Genomic DNA, 16,833 nt, shown 5'->3' on the forward strand with positions numbered 1-16,833 from the left:
TCCAAAAACGGCCCATTTTTTTGTGAAAATGGGCCCATTTTGTTTTTTTAAAGGCATGAATAGCCTTGGGGTGGGGGGATTGCAGAGTGCTCCTGGGGTGTGGGGGGACCAAAATGAGCAAAATACAACCCGTTTTTCACAAAAAATTTTTTGCATGCATAGCCTTATGGAGGCTTATAGAATGCTATTGGGGGCTGGGTGGGGGCAAAAAATGGCCCATTCTTTGCTCATTTCTGCCTTCCCCAACCCCCAGAAGCTCCCTGAAAGCCTCCATAAGGGTATGCACGGTCATTTTGGTGAAGGGGCAGGACTTTGGGAGGCAAAATTGCTGTATTCGGTGTATAAGATGCACCCAAATTTTCAGCCTCTTTTTTTTTGGGGGGGGGGGGGGAAAGATGCGTTTTATTCTCGGAAAAATATGGGTATTTCTTTCTGCAGAAGATCTGCTTCCTATTACCTGCTTCTCCAATGTATGACAAATATGGGACATTGTAAGCAAGGCTGCCTAATAGGGATAGAATCTGTTCAATCTACCAGTGTTAGTTCTTCAGTTCTGAATAATGTATCTGAGGAGCTGAAGACTTTGGACCTCATAAAATCCTCTCATAATTGGAGCAGGCACCATGCTGAAGTCAGTTGACGTCTTCCAACATGGAACTTCACTCTCTTCCCAATAGGTGGCTCCCAAGAGTGCTGGAAGATGCAGGTAGTCACCAACAGGGGGCGTAGTGAATAGAGGAAGATTACATAAAGTGGGAACTGATTTGTTACTTGGGGGGAATTTTCATTTTAAGATTGAGATTTATTTTGCAACCTGGAGATATTAAGATACATTGAACTTTGAGACAGTTTTGAGTTTTTGCATTTTTGACTTTACTCAGAGTTTGTATAGTTGTTTGTGGAATGGGTTAAATAAAACTACTTGCCAAATATATGATTTTTTTCCAGCATCACAAGCTGGATAGAAGGTGGACAGTTTTTTTTATTCCAGCTTGAAGCTTGGTTACTTGCACTGAGAACCCCCCTCTCCCCAAAAAATTTGTCTCACTTGATTTTATTGTGATACATACTTTATTTCATTGATCTGGAACAGTGGTGGATTGCAGGCTCTACGCCATGGTACGGGCTCACCGGAGCCTGCCCAGAGCACTGGATACCATTCTGGTACGGTGCTCTGGAGACCGTGCCCGCCCGCCTGTGCTCCTTACCGGTCTTTTAAGTCTTCCGCACTTTTGTGCATGGCGCATACAGCGCTTGTGCGATCCTCCACTGAGCACCTAGAACATCGCGAAGGTGGTAAGACACATGCGCGCGCGCTGCCTACCGGTTGGAATGGGATCCGGAACCCACCACTGATCTGGAACCAAACCCATAATATTTTCCTGGTGTGCATTTAAAGCTGAAGGTGGCATTCATAGAACATAGCAAAATAATCAAAAAGTTCTTAAATAATAAGGGTCCTATCTTAAGCTTGGCAAATTATTCTCAGGACTTAACTATATTGCTCCTTGCAGTTTATGCAGGAAAGGGAAAAGGAAACACAAACAAGGGAATAACAACAAAATAGAAAAGGCTCTGATTTCTCATTCTGTTCTACTAACTTGCAGTGTCTGTAAGCATTTAGGCCCTCTTGGAAATCATACTGTAGATCAGTGGTGGGTTTCAAAAATTGTTTGAACCTACTCTGTGGGTGTGGCCTCCTTTGTGGGAGTGGCTTGCTGCCCACGTGACCAGATATGAAGAGGCCGACAACACTTGTCAGAACCACCTTAAATTACCTCACACACAGTGCTGGCATGCATAAGAATATGATGTAAACTTGTTTTTTAAAAGGCATCTTTGGTTTGCGTTAAAACAACTTCAACACACGCAATGTTCTGATAGCACCACAAACGCAGTAGTCATCCTCACCTTTCACAGAGGCACTGAGTTTTATAAATATGAGCAGGATAGTGTAGAATAATCATATCCAAGGACCAGTGGTGGGTTTCAAAAAATTTTTTGGAACCTCTTCTGTAGGTGTGGCCTGTTTTCCGGGTCCACTGGTGGAGCCTCTTCTAACCGGTTCGGTAGATTTGACGAACCGGTTCTACCGAATAGGTGCGAACTGGTAGGAACCCACCTCTGCTGTAGATGTTTGTATTTGCCATGCTCTGCAATAAACCTTTCAATGACACCCTAATGCAGGAACTACAATCTCAGAAAAACAATCAAATGGTAAATAGCAGTCTAATCAAGGGACGACAACATTCTCCCCCCCCCCCCCCCCCCAGTGTTGGCAGGCCAAGCCATTGTATATAAATAAAGATCAAACCTCTTTCACTTCTAGCACTGACGATGTTACCTAGTCAGGTAAAAAATGGTCTGCAAGCAATCAAGATCATAGACCCCCCAAGGACCCAAAAAGAGAAGACCTTCGCTGCAGATTTGTAGAATGGCTAAGGGTTTTTTGTATCCACCTGTCACTCCTTCCCTTCTTAACTAGCCATCTTTCCATCCTTTCTTATTGACTGGGAATTTAAGATTTTGCCTGTGGCCTCTTTTTCTCTTCTGGAACATGCTTGAAAATGGACTCTCTTGTTCTTTCCCCTTTTTAGCAACAGTTTAAAGCCTTAAGTTTCAGTACTGAATTTTAACTGGTTTCTGACTGGTTCTATCTTTATGTTTTCTTATTGTTGCTTCATCTCACAAATTAACTGTTTTTAGGTGACCTCTGGAAGCAGGGGGTGAGGTTGGTGCTTCCCCTGAATTTGTAACAATCTTATTTCTAGAAAGCAAAACAAGCCGAGTATTTTATAAACATCGTGCAGTTCATGTCCTGCACAGCATTAGTTGTGGATTGATGTGTAGGAAATTAGCACCCAACCCTCTCCTACAGAAATAGGTTAGGTTTAGGTTTATTGGACTTATATGCCACCCTTCTACCAAAGGACTCAGGGCGGCGTACAACATAAAAACACATATTACAAAAGTTAAAAGATTAAATAGAATATCCAAAAAAAAAAAAAAAACCAATAGACATTTACAATGAGATTTAGAAATGACATTAAAATTAACAATCAAAATTTATTTATTTATTTTATTCAGGCCAGGCCGGCTTGCTGAAAAAGCCAACTTTTTAGGGCGCGCCGGAAGGACCGGAGGTTGGGAATTATGCGAAGCTCCAGGGGCAGCTCATTCCAGAGGGAAGGTGCTCCCACAGAGAAGGCTCTCCCCCTGGGGGTGGCTAGCCAACACTGTTTGGCTGACGGCACCCTGAGGAGGCCAACTCTGTGGGATCGCACTGGACGGTGGGAGGCTATTGGTGGCAGCAGGTGGTCTTGCAAGTACCCTGGGCCTAAGCCATGGAGCGCTTTAAAGATCATAATTAACACCTTGAATTGCACCTGGAAGACAACCGGCAACCAGTTCAGGCCGCCTAAAAGGGGCGCAACATGGGAGCACTTAGGTACCCCCGTGATAATCTGCGCAGCCGCATTCTGGACCAGCTGAAGCCTCCGGGTGCTCTTCAAGGGCAGCCCCATTTAGTGAGCATTACAGTAGTCCAGGCGAGAAAGGACGTGGGCGTGAGTGACTGTGCACAGGGCATCCCGATCCAGGAAGGAACGCAACTGGTGTACCAGGAGAACCTGGTAAAAGGCTCCCCCTGGTCACGGCCGTCAGGTGTTCTTCTAAACTAAGCCCCGTATCCAGGAGGACTCCCAGATTGCGGTCCCTCTCTGAGGGGGCTAAAATTTCTCCCCCTATCATCAAAGATGGAATAAGATGCACAAATTGGGAGGACGGGAACCACAGCCACTCCGTCTTGGAGGGATTGAGCTTGAGCCTGTTCCTCCTCATCCAGATCTATCCAGCCTCCAGGCATCAGAACATCACGTTGAGGGCATCGTTTGCCTCCTGTCCCCAGCAAATGCTGGCTGGGGAATTCTGGGAGTTGCAGTCCAGACGTCTTCAAGTTGCCAAGGTTGAGAAACACTGTTCTAGACAGTCATCATTTAAATATGACAAGAAACATTTTGCTATCCAATACTAGATAATAGAAATGTATAGCTGTTAAAGGAACGGTTATTCCTCTATTTACATATCACTGGCTCTAATTAAACTTTCCAAAATTATAAGACACCTGAAAATGATGGTCCAAGGTTGTTGAGTATTAGATTATTGTTTCATACTTGGGATCTGCATGGACTGAAGGTAGCAGGACCTGCGAGCAAAATGTCTTTAAAGGTCCTATTTAGATGAAGTTAATCAACAGAAGGGAAGTCCGTTCACCCCATCTTGAGTTGGAAAGTTCAAAGAATTGCCTGCAGATTTGGATATATACCTGGAAGTGGAGCCTGAGAAGAAATCTTCAGAGATGTTTTTATTAAATGGACAGGGTTCAGAATAGCAGGTGAGGATTGATGATCTGAAGGAAACACGGAGAGCTTTTGTTTCTGGCGTGAGAAAGAAACTCTTAAGATGTAGTAGGGAGGGAGGGAATAAATGTCTCAGGTCTCCTGGCCCGCTTCGTATGGCTGCCAGTCCAACCTGGCCCCTCTCTGGTGCCCTTCAACTTGCCAGGGTCAGGTGATGGGGTGGCGGTCAGCCTCCTCTCAGCAGGCAGGTGACGGATGGGGTGGTACTCAGGTGGCTGGTTGGAGCTTCTTTCTCTTCCTCTATCTTCGCTTTCTGCCCGCTGGGCTCCCCTTCCACAGCCTCTGCTGCTTCGTAGTTTCCTCTGCTTGCCTCACTCAAACTCTCCTCTCCTTCAGGCTTGGCCCACAGAAGCCTCTGCTAGCCTATTCCCTTATTCCCTCAGGCTAGGCCCACAGAAGCCTCTGCTAGCCTATTCCCTTATTCCCTCAGGCTAGGCCCACAGAAGCCTCTGCTAGACTATTCCCTTATTTTCCTCAGGCTAGGCCCACAGAAGCCTCTGCTATAATATTCCCTTATTTTCCTCAGGCTAGGCCCACAGAAGCCTCTGCTAGCCTATTCCCTTATTTTCCTCAGGCTAGGCTCACAGAAGTCTCTGCTATAATATTCCCTTATTTTCCTCAGGCTAGGCCCACAGAAGCCTCTGCTAGCCTATTCCTTTATTCCCTCAGGCTTGTTCCCACAGAAGCCTCTGCTAGCCTATTCCCTTATTCCCTCAGGCTAGGCCCACAGAAACTCTGCTATAATATTCCCTTTCCCCCCCTCTCAGGCTAGGCCCACAGAAGCTTTAGTGAGTTCGGCGAAGAACGAGGCAGGAGTCAAGTCTGTGGTAAGAACAGCTGCTTTATTTCTAACAGGAAACTATGTACAAGGCGATTCAGCGCCTTCCCTGCTTGACCGCTATTTATACGGAGCTGTCAAGCAGGGAAAGCCAATAAGTGCACCCTTAGTGGCCCGCACTTAGCCAAACCGCACCTTAGCCAATCAGGGTGCGACTTGGCTTGTTGCTGGCCGCTAGGTCGTAAGTCAAGGATTTTCTTGATCCTCAACACCCCTTCCCCCCCAGCGAGAGTGCATGTGCGGACGTAGCGCATGTGTACTCGCTCAGATAGGCGGAGTGCTGCTGGACACGCCCCGAACGCCTCAGTTGGATCGGAGTCGGCAGAGGGGTAAGTCATGCTCGTGGTAGCTCCTCCCCGAAGGGAGTTGAGCTCCGAGTGATACCATCTTGGACAGGCCCAGAAGGCGGGTGCAACGACTGAGGTAGGCCGGGCCGTGGAGGCGCGGTGCTGGGGAAAGGAGTACAGTACCGGTAGGCAGCGGTCGGGTTATGCAGGCTGTATAGGGCCGGAGGAACAAGGCTTCGGAAACCGGGGGGTGGTGGTGGTGCCGGAATGGTTTGAGAAGAACATGGAAATGGGTAGGAGAGGCCTGACTGTGGGAAGGCCTCAACGTGGGGATAGACGGCTGTGAACTCAGGTTGAGAGTCAACTAGGGAAGGTTGCCAGCTGGCGGCAGTAGGGTAGGAGAGGCCTGGTTGGGGAAAGGCCTCAAACTGGGAGTTGTTGGCCGATGGCCACAAGGTTGCAGTGACCGGCTGGAGGGCGGCGGTGTCCAGGGCCGTTGGATCAGTTGCGGTGCTGGTCTTGGGAGGCAGTCTTCTTCTTAACTGATCCACGTGGCGCCTCCATTCGGTGCCATCGGCCAGGGAGACCCTATAAGAGCAGGGACTGGTTACGGAAAGAATAGTGGCGGCCACCCACTTAGGGTCCACTGAAAAGGAGCGAGCCTGTACTAGATCCCCCACCCAAAAAGTGGGGGGGGGGAGCCCCCAGGTTGCAAGGCTGCTCCTCTGAATAAAGCGGATGAAGCCTATCCAGGGGGGTTCGCAGGCGCCGACCCATCAGGAGCTCCGTGGGGCTTTTGTTGGTAGTGGGGCAAGGGGCGGAGTGCTGGCTTAGCAGGTAAGCTGCCACCCTTGCTGGCCAATCGGCCCGTTCCATCCTGCCGAGGGCTTCCTTGGCCGAGCGGACAGCGCGTTCTGCCCGGCCGTTGCAGGCCGGATGATAGGGGGCGGTTGGCGCGTGATGGGTGCCCTGCAAGGCCAGGAACTCCTGGAACGCAGCGGATGTGAATTGAGGGCCATTGTCGGACACCACAACGTCCGGCAAGCCGTGTGTCACGAACAAGCGGCACAAGGCCCTGATGGTACTCTCAGCTGTGGTGGAGATCAGAAGGACCAGCTCCAACCAACCAGCGTGAGTACGCGTCCACTACTATTAGGAATACCTGGCCATGAAAGGGTCCGGCGAAATCAATGTGAAGCTGTGACTACGTCCCTCTCGGAGCCTCCCACTCCCGAGAAGGGACCGCTGGGGGGGGGGGAGCGAGAAAGTTGACAGGGGGAGCAACGGGCCACCCAGGCCTCAATCTCAGCATCCAATTGGGGCCACCAGACATAGCTGCGCACCAAAGCCTTCATGCGCGCTATGCTCGGGTGGTCCCTATGGAGCTGAGAGAGGACAACCTGTCCAATTCCGCATCCACCTTTGGCTTCAAGGCAAAAGGCACCCTGCGAGCCTTAAGCCTAATAGGAGCAACCTGGGGGTCAAGATTTAGAGAGATGGGGGTCCCCTTGTACGCCACCAGCTGGCCATCGAAGACGTCCGCAAACTCAGCGAGGATGTCTTCTAAGCTGGGGGAGGAGCCAGCCACCCGATGCACCCCCTCAATAGTCAACCCCAGGATAGGGAACCAGTCCAACCCCAATAAGACAGGCAAAGCATTTTCTACAATTAAGACAGGAAGGCGGCCATGAAAAGAGCCGTAGTCCACCCAAATAGGGAAACAACCCAGGGTGGGAATTAGAGTCCCCTGGTAGTCTCTCAGGGAGGTGTCAGCCGGCACCAGCTGGTCACGGCTGATCTTAGGACACAGTTGGGTGAAAGATGACCAGGACAGCAGGGAATGGGAGGACCCAGAGTCAACTTCCACTCATCCTAGGTGGCTGTTCAGAAGCCTCTGCTATAATATTCCCTTTCTCCCCTCTCAGGCTAAGCCCACAGAAGCCTCTGCTAGACTATTTCCTTTATTCCCTCAGGCTTGGGCCCCCTTCCTCTAATCTCCTCTCTCCATGCTTTTCCCCCAGCAAGTCCCTCCTTCCTCCCCTTCCACTTCTCCTGTCCCCTCCCCTTCCTCCCAAACTCCCCATTTATTCCTTCCCCCCTGCTGTACATACATACTCCGTGTCCTGTCTAATCAGAATCTAGTGCCATGTGATAGAAGATGTGGTTCTTGTCTCTCTAAGATAATCGCCAACCATCAGTGTAGAAGAGAGAGAGTTGGCTTGAGCCTACTAGGGCAAAAGATCCAAAAGCCAAGTCAGATAGAGTTAACTTTTGAAGAAATGTAGCATCTCCTTATAAGGAAAGTTGTTTGGGAAAAGGGGAAGCTGTTTTCCACATTATATTTCTTTTAAGATGCTCTGATTAAGTAGACTAGTTGCTGATTGACATGAGAAGATGAAAGAGCAAAACTTCCCTGACAGTTGGATTTCTCAGCTGATAAATGGGAGTTTGGCCACTGAGGAAGAGACCCAGCTGATCAAAATCATTCAATTGTATAGTTTGTTCTTTTGTTTTAATACTATCTTCTCCTTAAGGCTTATTTCCCCTCTTAAAAATATGAGGATGGGGATAATGAAGTTTAACCGCTCTCCATGGTAGATGCCCTTCTGGTCATGCCCCAAAGGCACTTTTCCAAAGGGCAACGGGACTTAGTTTGCTGTTTTCTTTGAAAACATTTTCCTTCTTATCCCCAAAGCTTCTTCAGTTCTCCTTCAGAACTGAACTTGACAGTCAAGGTTCTTGGGGAGTCTCCTGATTCTGCAGTTGGTGTTTGTCTTGCAAAAACAAGAAGCAGATTGCCTTGTCATTGATGCTCAATAGAGGGAAAGAGGGGATGGTTTTGTGCATAGGTGTACTGCCACCAAATGATACTTTGCACTCACACACACTGCTTGCCCACATCTTTGGTTGGGTTCCTAAAGGGCTGCGGACCACCACCAAGCCATTTACCACAAGTTGGGGACCCCTGTCCTAAATAATATCAATATTGTCATAGCTTCCAGTATTGAAGGGTTTGCCATAAAGAAGAGAAGTCAATCTATTCTCCAAAGGGCCTGAAGGCAGAACCAGAAGCAATGGATGGAAACTTTTATTTAGCGTATGGCACTACATGGACATAGTGGTTCGACTGTTAATGTCCAGCCCACCAACATTTACCTCAATATTGATTATGAACTACATGATTTTGCTGACATGCATAATGTTGTTTAAATTTTACATCTGAAGTTAAACATGGCATTGATAGACTGCAGAAAAATAATAAAAAGGTTATAAAATAATAACAATTCTAGCTTAAACTTAATACTTTATTCTAAGGTCTTAACGGTATTGCTACTTGCAGTTTATGCAGAAAAGGAAAAAGGAAACAAAAACAAGGGAATAACAACAAAATAGAAAAGGCTCTGCTTTCTCACTTCGTTCTTTTTTGTGTGTCTACCGATCTGCAGTATCTGTAAGCACTTAGGCCCTCTTTGAAATCATATTGTAAATATTTGTTTTTGGCACATTCTGTAGTGAATCTTTCGAAAACACACTAATCCAGGAACTGCAAACTCAGAAAAACAATCAAACTGTAAACAGCATTCTAATCAAGGGACGACCAAGGGACAAACAACAATCTCCCCACACTTGACAGGACAAGCAATGTATATAAATAAAGACCAAACCCCATTCCCCTTTGGCACTGATGATGTTACCTAGTCAGGGAACTAAATGTCTGCAAACAATAAAGCTCAAAGACCCCCAAGGACCCAAAAAGAGAAGACTTTCTCTACGGATTTGTAGAATTGCTATGGTCTTTTTGTACCCACCTGTAGCTGCTTCCCTGCTTAACTAAACATCTTTCCATCCTTTCTTACTGACCTGGGAATTTGAGATTTTGCCTGTGGCCTCTTTTTCTCTTCTGGAGCATGCTTGAAAATAGACTCTCTTGTTATTTCCACTTTTTAGGAACAGTTTAAAGCCTTAAGATTCAGTACTGAATTTGAACTGGTTTCTGACTGGTTCTATCTTATTTTTTCTTATTGTTGCTTCATCTCATGAATTAACTGTTTTTAGGTGACTTCTGGAAGCAGCAGGTGTGGTTGGTGCTTCCCCTGAATTTGTAACAATCTTATTTCTAGAAAGCAAAATAAGCTGAGTATTTTATAAGCATCATGCAGTTCATGTTCTACACAGCATTAGTTGTGGATTGATGCGTAAGAAGTTAGCACCCAGCCCTCTCCTAGAAAAATGAAATATCCTGGAAAATATTGAAAAGGGAGAACATATTTCCCCGGATCAGAAATGGAGAAACATGTTTTTAGGCACGAAACAGACTCACTCTTAATAGCCCCCACTTTCCTTAATGGGCCATTAAAATGCCTGAATCCATCTATTCTACATAACAAAGAGCCCCTTCAGATCCAGGGTAATGGGATTAGGGCATGATAGTATTAGCCCTTTAGCCATCTCACCACAGGACACCTGGGAAAATGCAATGCTCAATCAAACTTGGGCTCAAGACAGTTGCTCCTCCATGGTCCCATGGGAGCCTGAAAACCAATCAGAATACCTTTCTTACACAAGAACAGGAAACAGAGAGGTGGGGCCGAACAGAGTATAAAAAACACAGCAAGCCCCTTCTTTTCTCTCTTTTTCTTCTTCACCCAACATCTGGATCCACCTTTTCTGTTCAGGACCTCAAACCATGTGATCCTGTCCACCATTAAGCTATCTTCCCAAGCAGCCTCCATGTTTCCAGTGTCTTTTTCCCCACTTGGAGCTGAACCCAGAAGGACATTTCTTCCAATAGATGTAAACATCTTTTACAATTCTCTGTAAGTCTATTCAGGTGAAAGAGCCAATATTTTCAAACAGATTTGGTCCCACCTATAAGATGACAGCCTCAAGTGCAAGTTATTCATTGCTACTCAGAAGGAAGAACAGAGGTCTTTTAAGTGAGTTTGAGCTCTTCTATCTCTCTCTAGTAGCTTCACCTTCTTTGAAGATCTTTTGCAAAATGGCCTTCATGCTCTCCTTGGACTGAGCTCCTTTTTTTCTCCCAACTAGAAAGTAGATCACTGGGTTAATACTGCTATTTAGGCAGGAAAACAGCACAACACACATCATCCAGTATACCAGTTGAGTGTCAAATTTGGTATTTGAAAAGCTAATAATCAATCCGAAGAGACATAATGGAAAGTCAAGGATGAGGAAACAGAGAAGAGTAATTAAAATTATCAGTAAAAGCCGACCCTTATTTTTCTGTTTAGGTTTAAGACATACTTTGACGAAAAGGACCACAGTAGAGAATGTGATCAATGGAAGGGAAATTATACCGGTCAGAAGGAAATAGAGAACGGCCAGTTCGTATTCTAGAAAGATTTCCATAACGCTCATCATTGCACTCAGGAGGAAAGAAGAGATCCAGAGGAAAGCACAGACAGTAGAAGATAAATGTTTTGGCCGGGAACAGTGATGCCAGATAGGGAAAAGGATAGCCACACACCGGTCAATGCTGATGGCCGCCAGAAGAAAGTTTGTATTGATGAACATCACTCTGATGAAATAGACAAAGAAGTGGCAGTAAATGTTCTCTCTTTGAAAATTGGTAAAGAAATTGATACAATCTATAAATGCACATGTGATATAACCAAAGTCTGAAACAGCCAAGTTAAGGATGAATGTGGTGAAACAGTTCCTCTTAATCTGGAAGCCAAGTAGCCAGATGATGTAGGCATTGCCCACCAGTCCAATACAACAGGTAATGAAAGAAATGCTTATCCACACATTCCATCGTAAAACAAAATCGGTGTTCCCTTCTGCATGCACATATGAGTCATTGGTATTGTTATATTCATAATTGTCCTGTATATTATTCAACTCTCCCAGGCTGGAATTCATCATTACGCTTTTGTAAATCTCTTGACAATCTTTTTGTCTGGAAGCTCCTATTAGAAGAAAAGAAAGAAGAGTGAATTCAGTCATTCCTCTCTCCTAAATCAGTGATCTTTCCAGCTACTCCTATCTCCTAAACCAGTGGTCTTTCTGGCTCAGGGAACCAGCGGAGGGGGTGAAGGCAATATGGGGGGGGGGGGCGGAAAGTGGGGATGGTTTTGTGTAGAGGCATGCTGCTTTCACAAATGCCGCTTTGTAATTGCATACATGTACTCGTCCATGACTTTGGCCCAGTTCCTAATGGACTGTGGACCATCAACAGGTCATGTACCACAGGTTGGGGTTCCCTGTCTTAAATAATACCATGATTATCCTACCTTCCAGTATGTAAGGGTTTTCCATAAAGAAGATGTGTGAATGGTATAGGATCTCCTGCTTGATCAGGGAGTTGGACTAGAAGACCCCCAAAGACCTTCCAACTCTGTTATACTGTTATTCTACTTTTTCTGTGAATAGCTTGAGTGATGTGGCTGCAGTAATGAGCCAACTCCATGAACTGTTTATTTCTAAATCTAAGGGGAATGTTGCTTTATCCATGCTTTTATATCTGAAAATGATTTTGGTATTGGATTGGATTGGATGTTTTTACTGTACTGAAATTCAGCAATGTCCTCTCTGCCACTTTGTCACTGTTGCACTGTAACATAAATAAAATTAAAATGTGAGCGACAATGCAGAAATTAATATTTATGTTAAGAAAGCATTTTTCCCAATGCTTGTTCTTGTTATAGTGATATGATGCCTGGAGTATAAGAGAGATGATAAGAGATAGTCATAAGAAAATATATATATGACTTGAAACTAGGAGTTAGGAGATAATATGAGGAGAAAATTCCTTTCTAAGGGAGAAATGAGCAGCTTACACATTTTTTAGAGCTAGAGATACTTTTAAAGAAGGGAAAATACACAAACAAACCCCATTTTGGTCTACTTAAGTAACAGAATAAAAATAATAGCGGTGGAAGAACCAGTCACAACGTTTGGAGTCTCTTCCAGTGTTTAATTGTTCTCATCAGTAAATTTCTTCTTAGTTCTAGGTTGGTTCTCTCCTTCACGAGTTAAGCATAGAAGATTTCCTGTACATTTGGGTGAAAACCTTCGATGATTAACTAGAACTTTACACAAACACAAACCCTGAAAAGGGGGGGGGGATGAATTTCATAAAAAACTGAAGAGCCAAAACTGATGAAAAACTATTATGGATAAGTTCAGGAAACATCTTACTCCCTTGAACTTGGGTTCCAGACAATTTAGACTTGTATTGTTTTGCGTGATGGTTAAAAGTAGGTTGGAAAATCCGAGGAAACCTCAACTGAGATTAATGTGACTGTCAACATATAAATATGAGAGAAAAAAAAACATTTTGCCATGCAATATTAGTTATAAAAATGTACAGCTATTAAAGGAACGGCTATTACACTATTTACATAACATTAGGCTCTAATTAAACCTTCCAAAATTATAACATACCTGAAAGTGACGGTCCAAACTCTTCAAAGTTGGTGACTAGAAGGTTATTATTTCATACTTGGGGTCTGCAGGATGGCAGGACTTGAAGGAAAAATGTCTTTAAATCCTATACAGATGAAGTTCATTGACAGAAGGGAAGTCCATTCACCCTGTCTTGAGTTATAAGGTTCAAAAAATTGTCTGCAGATTTGGCTATACCTGGAAGTAGAACCTGAGCAGAAATCTTCAGAGGTGCTTTTATAAAAAGGAACAGGGTTCAACATAGGTGAGGATCGATCTCCTGAAGAAAACATGCTTTTGCTTCTGGCATGAGAAAGGAAGATCCATATATATTCTGTGTCCTGTCTAATCAGAATCTACCACCATGTGATACAAGATTTGATCCTTTTCTGACCAAGATAATCGTCAACCGTCAGTGTAAAAGAGAGAAAGGGAACCAAAAGCCAAGGCAGACAAAGTTAAATTTTGGAGAAATGTAGCATCTCCTTATAAAGAAAGCTTTTTGTGAATAGGAGAAATTGTTCTCCAGGTTATATTTCTTTTAAGACTCTTTGATTTAAGTAGACTGTTTGCTGATGGATGTGAGGAAACCAAATAATAAAACTTCCCCGACAGTTGGATTTCTCAGCTGATAAATGGCACTTTGACCACTGAGGATGGGAGCAGCTGATAACAATGATTCAACTGTACAGTCTGTTCTTTTGTTTTGATACTATCTTCTGTTTAATGTTCATTTCACCTCTTTGGTCATTAGAACTATGAGGACCGGGATAATGAAGCTTAAGATCCTTGCCTGGGGTTGCCTTTGTGATCATCCCCCATAGGTGCTTTTTGAAAAGGCAAATGGACTTTCTTGGGGAGGGGAGGGGTTGAATATATTTTGCTCTGAGCAATCAAGCCCAGAAAGCACCAAGAACCTTTAAGAGAAAACTCTCCTTGCAGATTTGTAGAATTGCAAAGGATTTTTTGTTCACACCTGTGCTTTCCTGCTTAACCAGCCATCTTTCCATCCTTTCTGTCAGGCCTGCAGCCATCTTTTCTTTTGGGTATTTGGCCTGCCACACTTTCTATTATTCTACTATGCATTTTCTATTGTGGGAAAATGGGAGGGGGTTAGGAGGTAAGATGTTACATACTATGTAGCCATAACAACATTCTTTCTAGAAAGCCAAGGTCATCCTTTGTCTCTGCACCTCTGCACCTGACTGAAACTGGATGGATGGAATTACCAGCATGGCAGTGGAAGATTGGACCATGGAATGGACTTGTGGGTGTGGGGGAAAGATCTTGAACTTTCAACTGGATGTGGAAAACCAGGAAGCTTTCAGATTTGGGTTTTCCCAGAAGTGCCAACATGGCTCTCCTAATAAATTGGAACTTTGAGCAATACTTTGCTTTGGACTTTGATTTACTTTCAGATGCTATTTGGAACCCTGTCACTTTTTTAGTGACCTGATTTAAGATTTTCCTGTGTTCTATTTTTTACTCCTGCTGCTGCCAAGGCATGAAATATGCTTATAAATTGTATCTCTTGCTGTTTTCCATTTTAGTAAGAGGTTAAAGCCTTAACGTGGAATTTGACCCGGTTTCTAACCGGTTCTGTTTTAATTTTACTCATGGTTGATTCATTTCATATATTAGCTGTCTTTAGGTGACATTAGGATGCAGCAGGTTTGGAGCTTTCCTTCTATTTCTAACAATCTCATTTCTAGAAAAAATAATAAGCTGAATATTTTATAAATGTCATGCAATTCATTTCCTGCAAAGCGATAGTTGTGGACTAATGTAGACGTTGCTTGAAATGCAATCCTTTCTATGTGTATTCAGATGAACAAGCCAATATGTTTAAAGAGATTTGGTTCCACCTATCAGAATACAACCTCCAGTAGCAATATGGTTGCTTGGTACTCAGAAGGAAGCACAGAGGTCTTGTAAGTGGGTTTCAACTCTTCTATCTCTCTCTAGTAACTTCACCTTCTTTGAAGACCTTTTGCAAAATGGCCTTCATGCTCTCCTTGGACTGAGTTCCTTTTTTTCTCCCAACTAGAAAATAGATCACTGGATTAATACTGCTATTTAGGCAGGAAAACAGTACGCTACACCAAATCCAATGTTCCAGTTGATTCACAGCTTCATTACTAGAAAAAGTACAAATCACCGCAAAAACACTTAATGGAAAGGCCAGGATGAGGAAACAGAGAAGAGTAATTAAAATCATCAGTAAAAGCCGACCCTGATTCTTTTGTTTCAATTTAAGACACACTTTGATGAAAAGGACCACAGTAGAGATTGTGATCAATGGAAGGCAAACTATAGCAGTCACAAGGAAATGGAAATTGAGGGGTATGTAATTTCCAAAGACCTCCATAATACTCATAATTCCACCCAGGAGGAAAGAGGAGATCCACAGGAGGATACACACCATGGAGGACAAATGTTTTGGCCGGGAACAGCGATGCCAGATTGGGAAGAGGACAGCCACACACCGGTCGATGCTGATGGCCGTCAGAAGAAAGTTTGCATTGATGTACATCACGTGGGCGAAATGAGCACAGAAGTGGTAGAAAATTTCACTTCCTTCAAAATAGGTAAATGGAGGAATATTATATATAAATGCAGATGTGAGGTACCCAAAGTCTGCAATGGCCAAGTTAAGGATGAATGTGGTGAAACTGTTTCTCTTAATCTGTAAGCCAAGTAGCGAAATGATGTAGCCATTGCCCACCAATCCAATACAACAGGTAATTAAAGTAATTACTAGCCGAAGAATCCATCCTAGATGTAAAAGGTTGGTCTCTTCTTTGTACTTATATGAATCACTGGTATTGTTATACCTATAATAGTTGTGTGTAGCATCCAGATCCCCTGGGCTGGAATTCATCATTAAGCTTTTGTAATCCTCTGACAAACTTTTTAAGTGGAAGCTCCTATTAGGACAAAGTAAAGAAGAGTGGATTCAGTCATTCTTGTCTCCTAAATAATACCAATATTGTCATAGCTTCCACTATCTAAGAAAGGGGTGTCAAACTCACGGCCCGTGGGCCAGATGCAGCATACACTGGCCAGCCCCAAATCCCCGGCTTAGCGAAAGGGGAAATTAGTGATACACCATGTGACAATGTGAATTTGACACCCCTGATCTAAGGGGTTGCCACAAAGAAGACAAAGTCAACCTGTTCTCCAAAGCACCTGAAGGCAGGACAAAAAGCAAAGGATGGAAATTTATCAAGGAAATCTATCAACCAACATGGAAATTAAGGAGAAGTTTCCTGACAGAACAATTAATCAGTGGAAAGGCTCATCTTCTGAAGTTTCAGTGCTCCAACACTGCAGGTTTTAAAGAGATTGACAACCATTTGTCTGGAATGATATAGGATGTCCTGCTTGATCAGAGAGTTGGACTAGAAGAACTACAAGGCCCCTTCCAACTCTGTTATTCTATTCTTGTTCTATTCTAACCCTATGAATAGGTTGAGTTATATGGCTGCAGTAACGAACCAACTCCTTGAACTGTTTATTGCCACATGCAAGGAGGAAAAATATAATGTTTTGCTCCATCTATGCTTCTCAACAAATACCTGAAAATGTATTTGGTATTGGATTGTGTTGGATGTTTTTCCTGTACTGAAATTCAGCAATGTCAAAGCAAAAATTAGTAATTATGCAAAGAAGCATTTTTCCCAATACTTGTTCCTGTTATGGCGCCCAGAGTGTAAGAGCAGCTAATAATTGATAACATTATAGAGAAAATAAACCAAGACATGACACCAGGAGTTAGGAGATGATATAGGTGAAAAATTCATGTTTAGAAAGAAATGGGCAGCTTACACATTTTGTAGAGCTACAGATACTTCCCAAAAAAGGGAAAGAACACATCCACACC

This window comes from Thamnophis elegans, chromosome 8 (assembly GCF_009769535.1).
Source record: "Thamnophis elegans isolate rThaEle1 chromosome 8, rThaEle1.pri, whole genome shotgun sequence".
Taxonomy (NCBI): Eukaryota; Metazoa; Chordata; class Lepidosauria; order Squamata; family Colubridae; genus Thamnophis; species Thamnophis elegans.